Source organism: Theropithecus gelada, chromosome 8, assembly GCF_003255815.1.
Source record: "Theropithecus gelada isolate Dixy chromosome 8, Tgel_1.0, whole genome shotgun sequence".
Taxonomy (NCBI): Eukaryota; Metazoa; Chordata; class Mammalia; order Primates; family Cercopithecidae; genus Theropithecus; species Theropithecus gelada.
The window spans coordinates 132,906,559-132,925,950 of NC_037676.1; positions in this window are offsets into that span (position 1 = coordinate 132,906,559).

Here is a 19,392-nt window from a genome sequence, read left to right on the forward strand (position 1 = left end):
CTTCTTTTGGAGCAAAGGGTAAGTCTGCTTACAGCCTTGGAAGATGGGGATAATGTCTCCCTCTGGAGCAAAGGGCAGGCATCCTTTCTGCCCATTCTATTGTTATTGTCTCCTTATCTTTCTCTCCCACTGGACTGTGAACTCCTAGAACCCCGGTTCTGCCTGATGCATCTTGGTATCCTCAATGCCTATCTCAGGGCCCCTGAACGAGACAGGCGCTCGGTAAATAAATAAATGAATCTGACCAGGGAATTGTCTAGGTGTCTGTCCTTACTGAGAAGGAAAGGAGTAAAGGCTGTGTCTGTGGGGCTGGTGACAGAAAGTGAGGCCTGACCCAGATTTTGGCATTGATTGAAGCAATACCACACCTCATGGGTGTTCCTGAGCTCCATGTATATGGGTTACCCAAGAAGAAAACCTGTGAGAGAAGGAGGTTCTGCAGAACTAGACAACCCCAGATCGCCTTCTGCTTGTTTTCCTTTCCCAGACACTGCCTGGGAGTCCCAATCATAGACTCACTTGCAAGTTCCGCAATTCCAACTGGGAGAGTGAAACTTCTGCATAAAGATTTCAGCCCCCAGGTGTAAGCTCCCAAGAATAGGGCCTGGCACATAGTAGGCTCTTGATGTGGATGAAAAAACTTCAGGTTTTGGAGTCATAGAGTGTTAAAATGGATGAAATTTAGAGAGATTATTTTCGACTTATTTTTAAGCTCTCTTTTTGAGCTGACTCATATTCTAGGATTGTTTCTCTGTTAAGTGGGTCTATAAAATCAAAGCCTCAGGAAAAACAGAAATTCCCCTGTCCTTTCTTCTCTTTCTTATTTTTCCCTCCTCCTAGTCAGAAAACCATACCTATCTATCGGTGTGCTGTTAAATGTTTAAAAACTGTGTCTCCAGAAGAAAAGAAGCCCTAATTTGTAGTGATAGCCAATTTCTGTGGTGTAAATATTCCTGCCATGGTCAATTTCAAGTAACCAGAATGATGTCAATGGATGTGGAGCTGGAAACAGATGTGTACAATCAGCTCTCTCAAGCCAGTATGAGCTGGCTCATGCCAGTTATCTGGCTTTGAAGGTACACAAATCTGATACAGGTTCTGAATCTAGCATTTACTATCTGGGCAAATGGCTTTATGTTCATGCGTCAGAGTTTACTTCTGTGTAAAATGGGGATAATAATAGTAATCATATCATGGAGTTGTTGTGAAAAGTAGTTGGGCAAATGTATGCAAAAGGCTTGTCTGATACATCTAAGCATTCTGTGCAAGATACAAAGTATTAGTTATTATCATATTAAAATCACATAATATAATAACTCCTCCCCCTGTTTGCCAAATGTTGCAACAGACTGGTAGTAAAAATAAAAACTCATCAGCCCTCTGAGATGTCTGGGTCATTTCTTGTGACAGTCACAAGTTGGAAACAAAAGCAGATGCTGATGAAGCATGGGGGAGGGGGGCAGTGGTGGGGTTCAGCCTTGAGGGAACCCAGTGGCTGGAAAGTAACAATTATTGCAAAGATGGAATGACCTCCTCTACATTCAAAATAGATTTTTGGCTAGTAGACATTCTTCTGTGATGCCTTAACAACCTGGAGGAAAATACATAATTTAGGCCATGAAGCAGATTGCATTCTAATGCATGCTATAGTTTACAAGTGGAAGGATGACTTTCATCTTTCCAGGCAGGAAAGAAAGAGAGTAATGTTTCTGAATGAGGGACAGAGATGGGTCACAATATGCCTTTCACACCCAGTGGACTATGTGTCTTTGTATCCACAGGGCCTTGTCCAGAGGCTGACACATGGTAGGAAATAGAGAAATACTTGCAAAGTCAACACGAATATGCACGGAACACCAACTTTATAACAGGCGTCGTGCTTACTGTAGGGACAAAAAAGAAAGCAGACACACACCTCGCCCTTGAGGAACTCATTACATGGTAGAAGAGAAAGGCATGTGAATGAACAACTGCTGCTTTATAACAGTGGTGTGCATAGGATGTCCTGGAATCACAGCAGTGGTAACAACTCAATCTGCCTGGGGGTATCGTGAAAAGATTTACACAGGAGATAACATGAACTTCGTCTTGAACCATGAAGGACTTCACCAGTCAAAGAAAGTGATAGAAACCATAGTGGTAGAAGAAACAGCATCCATGTAGTAGGTAATATTTCAGGATTAAGTGGTGAGTTGTTCTCCATCCCAGACTCTAGCTCTCCAGCAATCCCTGAATTCATCCCTGGGTACCCAGAGATAAAGCCAAGCCAGTGATGTGCTTATGTGAGGTAATGAACGGTGACTGACCAGTGCACCTAATGAGTGTTGTCTGTAGACAATTTCAGAAAATTAAATTGATTAAAGGTTGTTCTGTTTTTTCTTATCATGTGTGAGCAATTCTAAACAATGTCAGTGGTAAACATTTCCCCTCATTTTTGTTTCCCCACCCCCGGCAGGGCCATACAACTCCTCCTCTTCTACTTTGACATGCCATGGAACCAGGTTCTTTCATGTGGAGGCAGAGCCAAAGAGGGAAGCTTGGGTCCAGCGGTGGGGAAGAAAATACTTAAAACAGGCATTACCCTGGAATGACCTCTCAGTGTCTTACATTGTCATCATGCGTGTCTCACTTGTGTATTTCACAATGCTTCCTCTAAGGCTTTGTTTCCATCAAGTCTGGTTGACCTCAGTATCAGTCAGGACTAGGTTAAGTTATGCTGCAGAAACAAACAACCTCCATATATTTGTGGCTTCTAATAACAAATAATTATTTCTTACCTGTGCTACATGTCCTTGGCTTCTTGGCTAGGGGTACTGCTTCACGTCTTTTTATTTGGGATTCGGGTGGGTGGAGGTTCCACCTCAAATGTGAGCTGCATGATCACCACAGTAGGGAAGGGAGACTATAGTACTTGGATCGGCCACGACGGCATCACCCCAGAATGAACACATGCCACTTCTGTTCATGTTCCATTGGCCAAAGCAAGTCATGTGTCTCTGCCTGAGTTAAAGATGGAGGAAACACATAAGTTTTAATATGGTCCCAAGAGAGACATGCCAGAACATTTGTGAACATCCCAATCATATAAGTATATCAATTTAAAAATAATAGATGCCATTTCTGGGGAATGTACTTGGTGGGTGGTGGGGGAGAGGAGAAAATGAAGCAATTTTTGTGTTGCAAGGGCTTAGATACAAAGACACTATGGGGTGAGGTTTGTTAGTAAGGATATGGGCTATGCTGATCTAACAGAGGCTACCAAATACAGTGAGTTAGATGGGGATATGCTTCTTTCTCTCCCATATAACACTGCAGAGGTGGGAGGCCCTGAGGGCAGGGCAGCTTTACATCCTCAAGTGTAACTTCTCCCTCCAGGTCCAAGGTGATCCCTCTAGCTGTCACCATCTCCAGCCAGAAGGAGAGGAGAAAAGGACCAGTAGAATCCACATGCATTCTTTTTAAGAGCACATTACTTCTGGCCACATATCATGGGCCAGGAACGAAACACATGGCTTCAATGAGCTGCAAGGGAGGCTAGGAAATGATGACTTATTTGGGCAGTCATGTGCCCAGCTAGAACACTGCCACTGTGGGAGAAGAGATTTCCGAGGGCATTCTGTAGTCTGCCACACAAAAAGGACAAGGGCAGAATCAGAGGATGCAAGATTGAGAAACCACAGGTCTCCACCTGAGCAAGCAGCGTCGATGTCCTGTATTAATCAATTTTCACCCTACTAATAAAGACATACCCAAGACTGGGTAATTTATGAAGGAAAGATGTTTAATTGACTCACAGTTTTGCAGGGCTGGGGAGGCCTCAGGAAACTTACCATCATGGCAGAAGGGGAAGCAAATGCATCTTTCTTCACAAGGCGGCAGCAATAAGTGCCCAGCAAAAGGGGAAAAACTTATAAAACTATCAGCTCTTGTGAGAACTCACTGACTATCACAAGAAGAGCATGAAAGTAACCGCCCCATGATTAAATTATCTCCCAGCGGGTCCCTCCCACGACACATGGGAAATACGAGAACTGCAATTCAAGATGAGATTTGAGTGGGGAAACAGCCAAACCGTATCTTGCCCAGAGTTGGGATGTGTTGGAGGTTGGGAATTGTGGAGTTGCTCCTCACCTTTATGTCCTGTGGGAAATCCCAATAGATAATGACCATCCCATTGCCAGTGTGCAGTAATGTTCCTCTGTGCCCTCTCTGCTCAGCCCTCTTCTACAAGCTCAGCCCTTAATCCAAGATTTCCCATGGCACCTCCTTCTAACATCCCTGGACATAGATAAGCCTTCACTTCCCATCTTAGCAGGGAGTACATGGCCACTTTGAGCAGAGATCCTGACATTAGGGTAATATGATCAAGGTGTAACCAGGCATTCACTTTAAAATGGCGTTGTGGCAGGACAGTGGTGCCCACCTTACTCTGGTTATTGAACAACAGATGCCAGAGACATGAGTCAGCTACAGTATTGGGACACCTTCAAGTGGTTCCTTGTGGTAAGGCCCAGCAGGAGTGTGGGATGGAGGAGTAATTGGAGACAACAGTAGAGAGAAATTGAACTCAGTTTGAGAAGGACCTTGCTATGGACTGGGTTGTGTCCCCACCACCAAATTCATACGTTGAAGCCCCAATCCCCAGTGTGATTGTGTTTGGAGATAGGGCTTTTAGAAGGTAATTAAGGATAAATGAGGTCATGAGGGTGGGATAGTAATCCCATAGCTTCAGGGCCATGTAAAGAAGGGGAAGAGAGAGCTTACTGTAACTCCCCATGCACAACCACTGAGGACAGGTCATGTGCAGTCACAGCAAGAAGGTAGCCTTCTGCAAGCCAGGAAGGGTGCCCTCTCCAGAAACCAAGTTGGCCAAAATCTTGATCTTGGACTTTCCTGCCTCCAGAACTGTGGGAAATACATTTCTCTTGCTTAAGCCACTTAGTCTACAGTATTTTGCAATAGCAGCCTGAGCAAAGATAGGCTTTGTGCACTCTGTGAATTAGAATGAAAATTTCATGTTAGAGAAAATGGGTACCAGTCAAATGTGTGAAGCCTGGGTTGAGACATAGTCAGACTATGTTAGAGATAGATGGTTCTGGATACAGTGTGAAGAGAATTTGGAAATAGAGAAACTGAAGGTAAAGGAGTCCAATAAGGAAGGTCTAGCATGAGTCTTGGCAGAAACCAAAAAAGTTGAATAGTGCATAGCAGTTAGCAATAAGGACCCAATGGAGAGGGATGGAATTTTGGGTCACTTAGCAGTTAGAATTGTCTGAACCTATTGCTAAAGGAAAGTGAAGGATTGAAGATGGTTGTCTGAACCCAAGAGAAGATAACTGGGTAAATGAAATCTTTAGGAAAACCCAAATTACTGGAGAAGGAGTGTGGGAAGATTACGAGTGAGTGAGTGGGCCCTTCTACAGGGCAGGACCCTGTGTAAGGTATTCTAGTAAGGATACTTAGAAAGAACTCAGGCTAAGGGAGGATGACGATACATCTCTGCTTCGCAAACCTCTAGCAAAGGTGCCTGTCCTGTTGTTGGCCTTCAGCACATGCTTGTTGAATTTAATTGAATTATACTCAAGGTAGGCCTGGCATGGTGGCCCATACTTGTAGTCCCAACTACTCAACTCGAGGAGTCTGAGGCATGAGGATTGCTTGAGTCTGGGGTTCAAGGCTGCTAGTGCATTATGGTCGCACCTGTGAATAGCCACTGCGCTCCAGCCTGGGCAACACAGTGACCCCTGTCCCCTCAAAACAAAACAAAACAAAACAAAACTCAGTGTGCTGTATGGAGACAAGGTCCTATTTCAATCTGTGAGAGAAAATAATCCCATTGTCTGGGAGCAGCATTCATCTCTTAGTTCCAGACCTGCAGGATAGCAAATTTATCTCTGAAAGGGGGAAATAAATAGAGGCAAAAGAAGAAAAATGAACACTTACCCTCTTTCCAGAGAGGGAATGTTCTCTCCCCTTCGGATTTCATGTATGAGTGGATGGAGGTTGGCTCAGAGATGTTTCCACATTCCCAGCTCTGACAGCTGTTGGTAATAGCTACAGCCCTGGTCCCCTGGAATCCGCTTCCCTGCCTGAACCGACCATGCACTGACAGTCAGCTCTTCCCAAACAAGCAGTCTCTATGATGACAAGCATCTCCTTGGAAGGAGAAGCTTCCAAGGGAAACAGTTTGCAGTAACTATTTCTGTCTGTGCCTTTGTGTGGCTGCCATATGAAAGCATAGGTCCATTACAAAAAACCTCTTGCTCAGGTTAGAGTTCTTCCTGTTTTCATTTTGATTCCTGGAGTGTTGCTGCTCTGGCTGGGAAAACAGCAAAACCTGGCCAGAGGTGGCAGGGCCGAATCACTGGGTCACCATCAGGTGAAGGAGCCAGAGCTGTGGGGCCCACTGGGGTGGCCTGGAGAGCATCAACTGTAGCTGTCAGGGCCCGGCTCTCTTTTAAGGACTGTATTGGCAAGTAATTGCACTGTAGCCAAGGGGTACTGGACTCGAGTACATCTTAAAATGGGTCTCCTGTCTCCTGGAACTCGCAGATTGTTGAGATGTTAAATGTGAATGATGTGTGTGTGCGTATGTTTGTGCATGAGAGAGAGAGAGAGTTAGGGGGAGGGGCATGCTTATATTCTCAAAAGATGTTATAGCATAAAACAGTAGGATCACAGATCTAGAGGGAATGCTGTGGCCTGACATCCTCACTCTATAATACCATTTCATGTCTCCAGTCAGTGCAGTGGAGTGCGACTCTGTGCTAAGCACTAGGAATGCAGAGTTCAGGTGGGGCTGGTGGGCAGGAGGGGTAGCACGGTAAATGTAGTCAGAAAGCTAATATTTGTTAAGCACCCACAGTATTTTGAACACAGTATACATTATCTTGAGGCTACCATTTCATAGTAACCACAATGGATTTTCCAGATACTGTGCTAAGCAGTTAAATGTATATTGCTTTTAACTTTCCTAAATAAACCCAGGAGGGAGCTATGCATGGTTTTCATTTTACAGGTGAAAAAACTGAGGCTTAGGTTAAACCACTTGCAGGAGTCACACAGCTGCTCAATTCTGAAGCTCACATCCTTAACCAGTACACATGCTGCCTCCCTGCCTCTAAAAGAGGGTTAATGATGCTTCTTTTGCAGAGTTGGAGATCATCATTCATTCAAAGATCACTTTGAAGATAATCCGATGATGTATTTGATGTGCTTAGCATGGGGCTGGCACATGGCAGGCCCTCATTACATGGTACTCTTACTAAAAGGTGGTGTCAAGTTTAATCCGACCCAGGCCCCAGGCCTCTAGAGTGGAGGCCTCTTGGGGGTCAGCCCTTTAACCTCCATCCCTCCCACCAGGGCACTCGCCTCCTTTTACATCCTGATTGCCTTCTCTGTCATGCCATGTTGAAAGAAAATGAAAACCAGGCCTCATATCAGAGATATGACAGCTGGGGCTGTATCTTTTCCATCTCTGTATTCTTCTGGAGAACGGACTGGAATGGTGCAGCTATTAACATAAATAGTTGTTGAACTGAATTGTGCACCCTCTCAGCCTTGTGGATAACAAAAGTTTCCTCTCTCTACCACTGAATTCATTATAAGCACCTAAACAAGGCACCATCTTGTCCTCATGTTAAGCCTAAATGGTGAACATTCTCACCCTTATTTTCATATGTGAGTAAACAGAGGCTCAGGGAGGGTAGTACCTGGCAACTGATTTCCCAGCATGGAAAACAGCCTTTGCAATACACTGTGCATGGACCAGAAGCACCTTTTTATTCTGTGGGTGGCAAGAGGGAGTCGGCAGGGTGGGATTGTGGAACCTGTCTCCAAACCCACTTCAACCTCCGCCGCTCTCACCCACTTCTGTGGTCTCTGCTAAATTGCTGCAATGTGTGCTCTTTGGCACCAGCCCTGGAGACCACCCAGGCATTGAGGCAAATGCAAAATGCAGCCCCCAACCTCAGCCCAAAGCGGGTGTCTTTTGGAGCCAAGCACGCCCTGTGGTCTCTTTGAGTGCTGGGTTCTCTCCTAGGTAAGCTCTTAGCAAGCAGAACCAAGAACACAGTCACTCACACCAGAGGAGGAATTGCAGGGGCCAGTAGGGACCGATGGCAACCCGTACAGGCTGGGGACATTCACCACCTTCCTGGCACTTCCTGGATGTCTGTGTTCCTGGAAATGCAGGTGGCCCCACTTCCTGCAACTGGTGTCTTCCTGCAGAGCTGGGTGAGAAAATTGGTGATTGTAAATCGGGAAGATTTTTAACTTACAAGGGAGCTTATGCTTTTAAAGGTATCATCCTGAAATCCTTTTTTAAAGAGTTTCCACCCTAATATTCCCCTCTTTATAAATCCTAATATGTACAGATTTGCTTTGTGCCCCATTTAGTTGCTGTGTCCAGATAAACTCCACAGATCACAAGGCACAGGAACTCTGTGTGCAGATCAGCCCTTCCCTTACTGGCTATGTGGCCTTGACCTTGGGAGAGCCACCTAAACTCTTAGACTTCCTATTAACTGGTACAATGCATTTAAAGTGATAGTACACTGCAAACACACAATGCCATACAATCAGGAATTGTCAGGGCAGTACATTTAATGACATTATTATACGTTATTTAATAAATAACATTTATTAAACAGGCAATAAATGGTAGTTTTTTTGGGGAAGAGGGAGACTTACAGTTTTCTTCTCAGCAAAATTGAAATATGACCTGATCTGCTTGAGTTGTTGACAGTACAGATTGCAGGGGAAATTAAGATATTATTTATTCATTCATTCAACACACCTTCCCAAGTGTCTATTAGAAAATGTGCATTCTATTTGGAAATAAATGATCACAATGCCGTTTGGTCACTGTTTTAATGGAGGTAAGTGTAAAGCATGGTGGTTATGGAAAGTGTGCCTTATTTCCCCAGAGAAGTGGAACTGGCTTCACAGAGCAGGTGTGCATAATGGCTAATGGATATTGAGTTCTGACCACGTGCCAGATGCTGAGTCTGCCCGGCTGATAAGCACGGGAGAATGGTGTGGTCAGAGGTGGAAACAGCATGGATAAAGGCACAGCGGATTTACAGAGAGCACATCCAGGGAAGACTCTGTGGTTAGGACTGAATTATTAATAACAGAACTTTGCTGCAGGATTGCAGGAATCACTCTTATGTGATCCAGCGGCGCCTCTGATTCTTGCTTTTGTCTGTAGCCTAGAGGCTGTCAAGCAGGGTGGAAGTGCTTCCTAGGGAGTAGGGGGCATTTGAAAATGTGGGAGAGTAGTTTTTGGCTATCACAGTGATGAGGTGCAGTGCTAAAGGCATTTCACGTCCAGGGCTTAGGGTTGTTAAGTGCCCTGCAATGCTCAGAGTAGTCCCACTCAATGAAGAATTGGCTTCACAGAATCCCAGGGCACCTCCTTTAGGCCACATTGTGTAGTCCTTGTCTCTCCTTTGACCTCTGACTATATCTGGTGCTTACTGGGTCAACCAAAGGGTGTGGAACTGGATTGGAAATTGTTGGGCATCCAATGGCTCACCCCTGACCATCCAAATCAACTCAAATGTTCTAAATAATTAGCTTTTAGCCCCTACTCCATGGGTTATATTTGGCCTCAGAATCATTGTTTTGCTTTCTTGATTTAGGATAGCAGAGTTGATGAGAAAAGAACCTTATTCAGTTACCTGGCTGTCTGGCTGGGAGCACTTTATTCTCTATTCCATAGCCTACAGATTGGCGAAATTGATTACCACCCTTCTGCACACAGCTACTGCTCTGGTTTGGGCCATTTCCTGCCTTTTGGGTTTCTAACCACATCTCACTCCAGGCTCCTCTACTTCGTTCTCTTATCTTTCCCCAGCACAGATGCAATTGCCTCTCCTCCTGCTCTTTCCCTTACCTCTAGGATGAAATTGAGGCCCTTGGGGCTCTGGGCCTGTGCCCTGTCCAGGTTCTTCTAGAAGGCAGGACAGCCCAGTGGTTGAGGGCATGGCCTCAGGAACCAGGCTGTTGAGATCCCTTCCCTGCCCTGCCACTTCCGGATTATGTGGCACTTTGTAGTTCACTTAATCTTTCTGTGACTCAGTTTTTTTCCATCTGTAAAAGCCAGCAGCGATAATTAGAATTAATTATGTCGGCAATAATTAAATGTGTTCATTTGTGTTTAAAGCACATAGAAGCATCTAAGTGGGGATTATTAAGATTTTTTTTTTGTGTGCCATAGACCCCTTCTCAGAGTAATGAATTAAATGCTTAAAATGAAATGTATAGCATTACAGAGGAAACCAATTCTATTGAGAAATGATTATCAAAATGTAAAAAAAAATTTGCATCTTATGATATAGAAATATACGTGCTTTGTTGAGGTGTTAAATAATAAGATCCAATGGCAGGTCAAATATGTATTGCAGTTTCAAAGTAGCAATGGATGCAAACACTATTTTGAGATTCTGCAGCAACCCTTGTAAAAAAAATGGAAACAGTAGTTGTTCCTACTGGTAATGAACCCACAGGTAGAAGCATTGCTAATACTACCATGGTTTGTTGCCTACACTGAAGAATGAAGAACAATCTAAATTTAAGTTAGAGATTAGTAAAAAAAAAAAAAAAAAAAAAAAGATGTAACTTTTGTTCTCCTTTAAGTTCATGGATCTTTCCTTAATTCTTGAATCCCACAAGGAGTCTGTAGACCTCAATTTAAGGACTTCTTTGGGTGGATCATGAGGTCAGGAGATCGAGACCATCCTGGCTAACATGGTGAAACCCCATCTCTACTAAAAATACAAAAACAAAATTACCCGGGCGTGGTGGTGGGCACCTGTAGTCTCAGCTACTTAGGAGACTGAGGCAGAAGAATGGTGTGAACCCGGGCAGTGGAGCTCTCAGTGAGCCAAGATTGTGCCACTGCACTCCAGCCTGGGTGAGAGAGCAAGACTCCATCTCAAAAAAAAAAAAAAAAAAAAAAAAAGAACTTCTTCAATAGGGCATAGTAAATGATGTCAATCAGCTAAAAGCAAGGTGGCCAATTCAGTACCAGCAGAAGCCAGGAAGGCAACATGAATGAGTTGTAAGAAAAACTCAAGCCTGAGAGGCTGAACAAACACAAAAGGGCATGAGTTACTTAGCTTGCACATCATTAGAAATAACTACAGATGCATTTGCTAGCCTCTTCTAGGAAAGCTTTTAAAACATTGGTAATAGTCCCTTTCTCTCCACTCTGAGTTTGAAATATTGTCAAGCAGTTTAGCATTTGTTATGCCATGTCTGCACTATGGGCACCAAACCCTCATTCTTGGGTCTCTGAGGACTTGCACGTCTTTCCCAGTTTTGCTGTTATATAAAAGCGGCATGTCCTCCCACATCTTAGGCCTGGACACACATATGTCCTTCTTTCCAGATTCCTGGACCCTTCTTGACTTCACTAACTGTAACTGGTCCTCTAAATCCCACTCCAGGGCCTCTCGTCCAGAAAAGTGGCTAAACACGGCTTCTGGGATCAGGCCAGCCTGACGTCTCTCCGTGATCATAGGCCTCCATCGGGCCTCCATCAGAGTGAGCATCACACTTCTCTCAGACCTGTGTGTTTTCCTGTCGCTTCTCTAATTAGAGTGAGGGTGTCTTGAGGGTACTTAATGAACGGCTTTTTGAAGGAATGAATGTACCGAAAGAATGAATTGCATGATTTAGATAATATGACTTTTATTTTATTTTATTTTATTTTGTGATGGAGTCTAGCTGTGTCACCCAGGCTGGAGTGCAGTGGCTGGCTCGATCTGGGCTCACTGCAACCTCTGCCTCCTGGGTTCAAGCAATTCTCCTGTCTCAGCCTCCCAAGTAGCAGTAGCTGGGATTACAGGTGCACGCCACTATGCCTGGCTAATTTTTTTGTATTTTCAGTAGATACGGAGTTTCACCATGTTGGCCAGGCTGGTCTCAAACTCCTGATCTCAAGTGATCAGTCTTCCTCAGCCTCCCCTCCAAGTGCTAGGATTACAGGCGTGAGCCACCATGCCCTGCCTAGATAATGTTACTTCTAAGATGCTTTTCAGTCTGAAGATGATTGTAGGGCTGGATCTCTCAATATCCGACGGGCTCAGCACTTGCTCACAGACGTGGCTGGCACAATGGGGCACAGCCGTCATTTGAGTTTGATGAGTGTGAAATATGACTGTGAAATAATGATATTGCTTTCAGATTCCCACATCAAGTTCCTTTGATAGTCTCCATGAGGCAAATCTTCCCCCTCTGAGGGTGGATTTGATTTTTTAAAAATAGACATAATTCATTCAGAATGGCTTCTTATGAATAAGATGAGAGAACAAGATCAGAAACACCATTTTTGGCTCCCCGAAATGAAACGGAGGCCTGTCTGTGAGGCAATAGAACTGATTTTCTCACTTGGCTTGTAAACTAGCTGGAAAGGTAATTTCCAAGGAAACATTCCAAACATGCCTTGAGCAAAAACGACATAATTAGAACAAGCCTCTGGCTCAGTAGCAGAGGAGGAGGATGCTTCTGAAGGACCAGCTCTCACTTGGGAGGGTTGGGTCTGGTATGTTACTTTAAAAGATCAGCCTCGTTATGTTATAAAACAAACCTAGCATTTGCAGAGGACTTACATTTTCAAGGGACTTGAGCCTTTGTTTTCTCTTCAGACCTCAAAGGAATTCTGTAAAATATTAGAGGCGAGTGTTATCAGCCCCATGGACAGGTGAAGAAGTGGAAGACGAAGAACTTGATGATTTGTCAAAGCTCACAGAGCTAGAAGGAGGCAGAGCCACCCCACACTTGCCCAACCTTCATCATCAAGGAGACATACGAAGCATGCAGGCACACACATGAGAGCCTAGGTGGTTGCTTCAGTGTCTATCATTTCCACTGAGGTGAAAAGGGGGTTGTGCCAATTTCCTGAGAATCTGCCCTGTGTTGCACTTCCCATGCTCACCCTGTCCTGGGGATGTGACAGCGGACTGGACAGGAACGCAGATTATGAGCCAGATGGCCTGAGGTGGCATCCTAGCTCTATTGCTAACCAGCTGTGTGACCTTGGGCATGCTACTTCTCTTCTTCATGCCTCAGTTTCCTCCTCTGTAAAGGATAGATAACCACTCACAGAGTGTTGTAAGTAATGCGATAACTATGTAAAGTATATGAACCACGCCTGGTCCATAGCAAGAAGATGGAGCTAATTATTATTTGATTTGAACTTCTCAAGAACCATGAGATGTCTGTAGTATCATCTTCCATATTACACATGGGGAAACTGAGATTAAGTAATTTTCCCAAAGTCCCATAACTGGGGACTAGGTGTCTGTGCGTAACAATACACCATGCAGTACCCTGCTAATTAATGTGAGCTCTCAAATCATGCTCACTGACTGGCAGGTGACCATGTTCATGTTAATTATTTCATAGATATGGGCAGTAAAATAACTCTTTTCCTTTAGCATGTTCCTCAGACAATATATCAGAAAATGAAATTCTATCCTTATATATATCACTAAGGGGTTTCTGTCCCTGGAGTCCTGTAAAATATAATCGAATCCCCAATTATACTTCACCTTACAACACAGTCTTCAATAACATCATTCAGAAGCCAGACTTGTTCTTTAATTTTGCTCGTTTCTTTCATAATTGAATCTACAGTTGATCCTCTTGAGGCTCAAGATTCCCAATTTAAAGTGTGCCCAATGCCTTCCATCTCTGTTACGAATGCCTTAAGTTTATGAGATCTCTGCTTCTCACTGTTGATGTCAATTCTGTCATTTTTCCCAATGCAGTTCATTTTTAGAAAATAACAAATGAGGCTGGGAAGGTAAGATGGTTAAGGGGCACAAAAATACAGTTAGATAGAGAAGTAAATTCCAGTGTTTAATAGTACAGTAGGGAAATTATAGTTAACAATGCTTTATTGTATATTTCAAAATAACTAGAAGAAAAGAATTGTAATGTTCCCAACACAAAGACAGGCTAAATGTTTGAGGTGATGGAAATCCTAGTTATTCCGGATTTATCATTACACATTACATACAGGTATCAAAATATTACACATGCCCCCAAATATGTACAACTATTATTTAATCATTAAAAATATAAAAAATAATGAATTCAATACCTATAGAAACATTCAGACAATTAAACAATCAGTATTGTACAAATATGGCAACCCTGCCAGCAGTGAGCTGCTGACTGTCAGACTACTCCGTCATGTAATAGCTTGAATTGTTTGTCTAGAACACACTTATAAAAGTCTGTGCTAAATATGCTAATAAGAAAGAATAGTTTATGTCAGATTTGAAAAGAAGGAAGAAGTAAGAGTGAGTGGAGAAGAGGGAATGTTTCGGAAGTGAGGAGTAGTCCAGTGAGTAAAGCAGCCTAGTTTGTCTAGCTATGAAGTATTTAGAGGTGCTTTACCAAGCAGGGACCAGCTATAAAGTTAGAAGCACGTTACTAAGCAAATTAACCAGCCAATTGAATTTTTCAGGACTCTTTGGCTTGTAAGTCATAGAAGACCCAATTTCTGGTGTATTTTAAGCATCCATCCACTGTTTTTCTTTACCTCCCTGCTCTTGGCTTCCTCATGAACAAAGTATAGCTTTCTTCCTCCATTGAGTTTAGGCTTTGGCAGTGAGACTTGTTTTGGCCAGTAGAATGTGGCTGGAAGTGGCTATGTGCCAGTTTCAAGCTGAGGTCTTAAGAGGCAAGTGTCTACCAGCTCTTTGATACTTCCTCTTATCACCATGAGAAGAGCACCTACGAAGTAGCACTGATTCCTTCAGTGTTGGTTCTTCAACAAAGACAAATGAAGGAGATCTGAATGTAACCAGATCCTGGGGGCCAGCCAGGCCCAACTTTCCTGAGAGTATAGTATAAACAATTTTGTGATACATCGTTTACCACAAAATTTACCACTGAAATTTGGGAATCATTTGTTATACAGTATTATCACAAGAACAACAGAAAAACCTGACTAATACACAACATAACCTAGCTTATGGGGAAAAAATATTGACCATGTAACATGTCTGCTATATCAGGGATTCAAATTATATTGCCTTTCTCTAACCATCTACCCATTCATCCATTCACTCTTCCACCCCTTTATCCATGTGACTATTTATCCATTCATTTTTCCACACATCCATCCATTTGACTATTTATCCATTAATTCTTCCACACATCCATCCATTTGACTATTTATCTATTAATTCTTCCACACATCCATTTGACTGTCCATTCATTCTTCCAACCATCCATCCATTTGATGATTTACCCATTCATTCTTCTACCCATCCATCCATCTGATGACGTATCTACCCATTTTTCACTTCTGCCTGAACTCTGCTTTTCTTTGTGTTCTGACCTCATTCCCTGTTTATGGAGGCAAATGTTGTGCATTTGCTCAAATGTAATTTGCAGAGCACTGTTCTGATGAGATGCTCTGGGAGAAAGATTCCATAGTCTAATAGATTGAGAAAGAATATATGCTATATTTCAGTTTTAGAGATTCACAAAGCATTTTTTTTGGCAAACAAATAAAACCAAAACTATGAGAAGTTCTGCTCATAGAAAAACCTTTAACATGATTTATTAAAACTTCATGCAGTACTTCACAAGCTTACTTGACCATTAAAACTGTTATGGCTGTCAAAATCTTTGACAATTTTTTGATGTACACTTAGGGGGACATGGTGGTATAGTGGGAACTGACTTGGGAGACAGGAGACTTACATTTCTTTTTTGGCTTTGCCACAAATGTACTCTGCACTGTCTCAGGGAATTCACCTCCCCTTTCTAAGTCTTAGAGCCCCATTCACAAAGGGAAGGGGTTAGATTAGTTGGCCTTTTAAGAGTCTACTGGGATCAACAATCTGTAATCCCAGCAGTTCACCATATTTCAGGAAGTAGGGGTGATACAGCCTGAAAAAGGATGGTTGACTGTTGGCCAGGGAAGCGCCATATGGAACCATGGAGACTATTCAATCAGTTCTTTACTTAAATTTCAAACACAACGGTCCAACACCTTCAGAGTCAAGGATGGTGAGGATTCAGCAGTGGCAGGTCTAGTGTATTCACCTTGCCCCCAGTTATGGAGTCTTAGTCCTTAATTCCTGAGAACACTCTGTGTTTCTACCCTCCACAGGTGGCACAGAGTATCCCTGTCTCTCATACCTTTGCTCTGTCTCCATTCCTATGATCTCCTCAGTCTTTAAACCTCCTGTATTCCATCCCACCCCCCCCACTCCCCTCTTCCTCTTGTGCACAGCCTCTGCAATGGGTTGTTGGTTATTCTCGGTGATGTTCAGGTTCAGTTCAGCTGCTGGATGGGGGAGGAGAGGGAGGAGAGTGCACTTTGAATCCTGCATTAGTCAGGATGCTTTTAGTGGCAGAAACAAAACCCTGACTCAAGCTGGCTTAAACAATAGAGAATTATTATCTCATATAGCAGGAATTCCAGGGGGCAGGCAGATCCGAGGCTGGTTGAATTAGCCATTCAACAATGGCATTCGGGAGCAGTTTCTCTGTGTCTCTTTGCTCTGTCATCGTTAGCTGGCTTCTTTCTCAGGCTCTTAACAATATGGTGGCTGCAGCTCTGAGCATCATATCTGGACGAGACAAGATCTAGAGGAAGAAAGGCTCTTTTTCTTTTCCCCCTGTGGTTCTTTCATAGAAGGAAAGACATTTCCCGCAAAAGCCCCTAAGTCACCACCCATCCTAGAAGAAAACTTCTCATGTTTCATTAGCCAGAATTGTGGGATCACCATTCCTTAACCAATCATTGCCAGAGAGAATAGAATTCCTCTTAGATCAATCAAGCCCATCTGGGAGCTGGAAATGAGGTCGACCACCACCGATTTTGATGCAGGACAGAAAGAACAAAACCTGAGTTTTATCTGGAGGGAAGGGAGGAATGAATGCTGGGTAGGCAACCAACAGTAAGATCTTAAGAGTAAAGAGGGGAAGCGAAGAGGCCTTTGGAACAATCTGGCCTCAATTAAGCCTCTCAACTGCAAATAACAACCTATTGCTAGCATTTCTTTTGTATCCTGTTGTGCTAAAAAAAAATTGTCAGTCTCCTTCCTATTCCTGAGTTACATGATAAAAGACCTTCTCTTGCGTTAGCATCTATACATGCCAAGCTCCAGGAAAAGAGGTGGGAGAGGAAGAAAACTCAATCTGCTCTACTTTAATTATTCTATTTATGCTACCTATGTTTTCTGCATTTCAACAGTCTTATTCACTTCCTATCTGGAATAGCCAGTCCCTTTCTGATATGATGAACCTTAGCTCCCAATGGGAATGAGGGCAGCATGGTTATTATTCCTACAAACTGTAAAATACTGTACAAAGTGGCTGTGTAGTACACATCTCCAGCTTTAGGGATGAGCTCATGAGAGTTGGATTTTTACCTCCACCACTTCTTAGAAATGGAATCTTTTTCAGTCCCTCCCCTTAAATGAAATATTGGGCACATTATTTAAACTCCTTCTTCCTCAATTTGCTTCTCTGTAACAGAGAGATAATAATAATCATTGCCATTTCATAGAATTGTCATGAAGATTAAAGAACAGAGAGTACATAAATGACTTAGTCCAGCACCTCACGCAGGGTACCTAATAGCGATTTACTGTTGTCATTTTTATGATTCTAGAAATATAGCTGTTATTATGAGGTCATCTAGACATATCCCAAAGTAGCCAATGAAGCCAAGTTGATGGTTCCAATGCCACTGAGAGTGGGCTTTTTTTTCCTGGTGGCGCTCCAGCGGCACTCCCCGTCCTGAGGGACACAGCACGGCTTGGCGTAAGGAGGGAAACCAAGAACTCGGCTGACACTTATTTAGCAGTGACTCGGGATGCCACGTACGCTTTTGGAAAATTTCTGGCTCCCCCTCCTGGAGCATATTTTGGACGCCTACTTGTCATATTGCAAAGTGGATGTGACAAAACAATCTGGGAGCTCGCTGACAATTATTCCCTTCATGCTGAGGCTTGGAATCTCTTGGCTCAGGGTGTGCTGTCAGCCTCAGAAACCCTGGCAATGAAGGCAGCCCGAGGATGAAACTCTGCCTGGCGGGATGGGTCAGAGGCAGGGCAGGGGTGGGGACCTGCAATAAGCCAGATGGACCTTTTTCCTTTGGGTCCCAGCCCAGGCATTTCAGTTTTCCCTCCATAGAATGCAGGCGGCTTTCCAACCTTGGTGGAGCAAAAAAAAAAACACAAAAGATAATAGTAAAATGTACATAGTAATATGTACATTTATTAAGCCCTGTAAGAATTTCCTGGGGCCATTGTAACAAATTATCCCAAGCAAGGTGGCTTAAAATAAATGTATTCTCTCATAGTGGCCAGAAGTCTGAAATCCAGATGTTCACAGGGCTTTGGTTCCTCCAAAGGTCATAAGAGAGAATCCCTGCATATTCCAGTTGCTGGTGGCTCCAGGCATTTCCTGGCTTGGGCCTGCATAGCGGCAATCTTTGCTTCTGTTTTCTTGTAGTGCTCTCCTGTGTTTGCCATCTTCCTTTCTCTTCTTTTCTAAGGACACTTATCACTGGATTTAGGGTCCCTACTCATCCCGAATCGAGGATGATCTTGTCTTGAGATTTTTAGTTTAATTACATCCACAAAGACCCCTTTTCCACCTAGTGACACCTTCATACATTCCGGATGGACATATATTTTGCGGGGCCCACATTCAACCCACTACAGGCCCCTTCTGTGTAGCAGGTGCCAGACTAAGCATGCACGACCTAATGCCATCCACACAGCAAGCCCAAGAGTCTGTCCTGCTTTTAATTCCCCTTTTAAGGTGACAGGTCTGAGCTATCCTAAGCATGATCCGTGATCATCCCTTTTATTCCTCACACAGCCCTAGGTGATAGAAATCTGTTAACCCCCATTTACAGATGATGACACTGAGGAATAAAGAAGTCACATAACTTGCCCAAAAGCTAGTAAGGAAACAAAGTTCAGTACTCAAGCTTAGCTCTTTCTTACACTAACAGGATAGAAAGAGATAACTCTCGTTCCTTCTGCTATACCTTCTCAAAAATATTTGCTGACTAACTACCACTTTGAAGTTAAGTCAGCATGTTTTCATCTCCCAACAAGCTCAGGAATTTCTCCCTTCTTCTTACTTCCCGGTAGAAAGAAGGCCTAATATCGTAGCCAATATTCCAGAGTGTCCTCGGAGGCAGGGCCACAATAGCCCCACCTGGCCCATACTATAAGAAATGTGTTTTCGAGGGTTGCTTCCCTTAGCAGAGCTGTGAATTTGCTCCAGGCCAGAAACACCTTTCACCCCTGAAGGCCCAGAACTGTCAGCCAGGGACCCTTTGGGAAGAATGCTGATCCCTGTGGCAAACCCAGTAAGTCCTAGTTTTTCTGTGTAGGT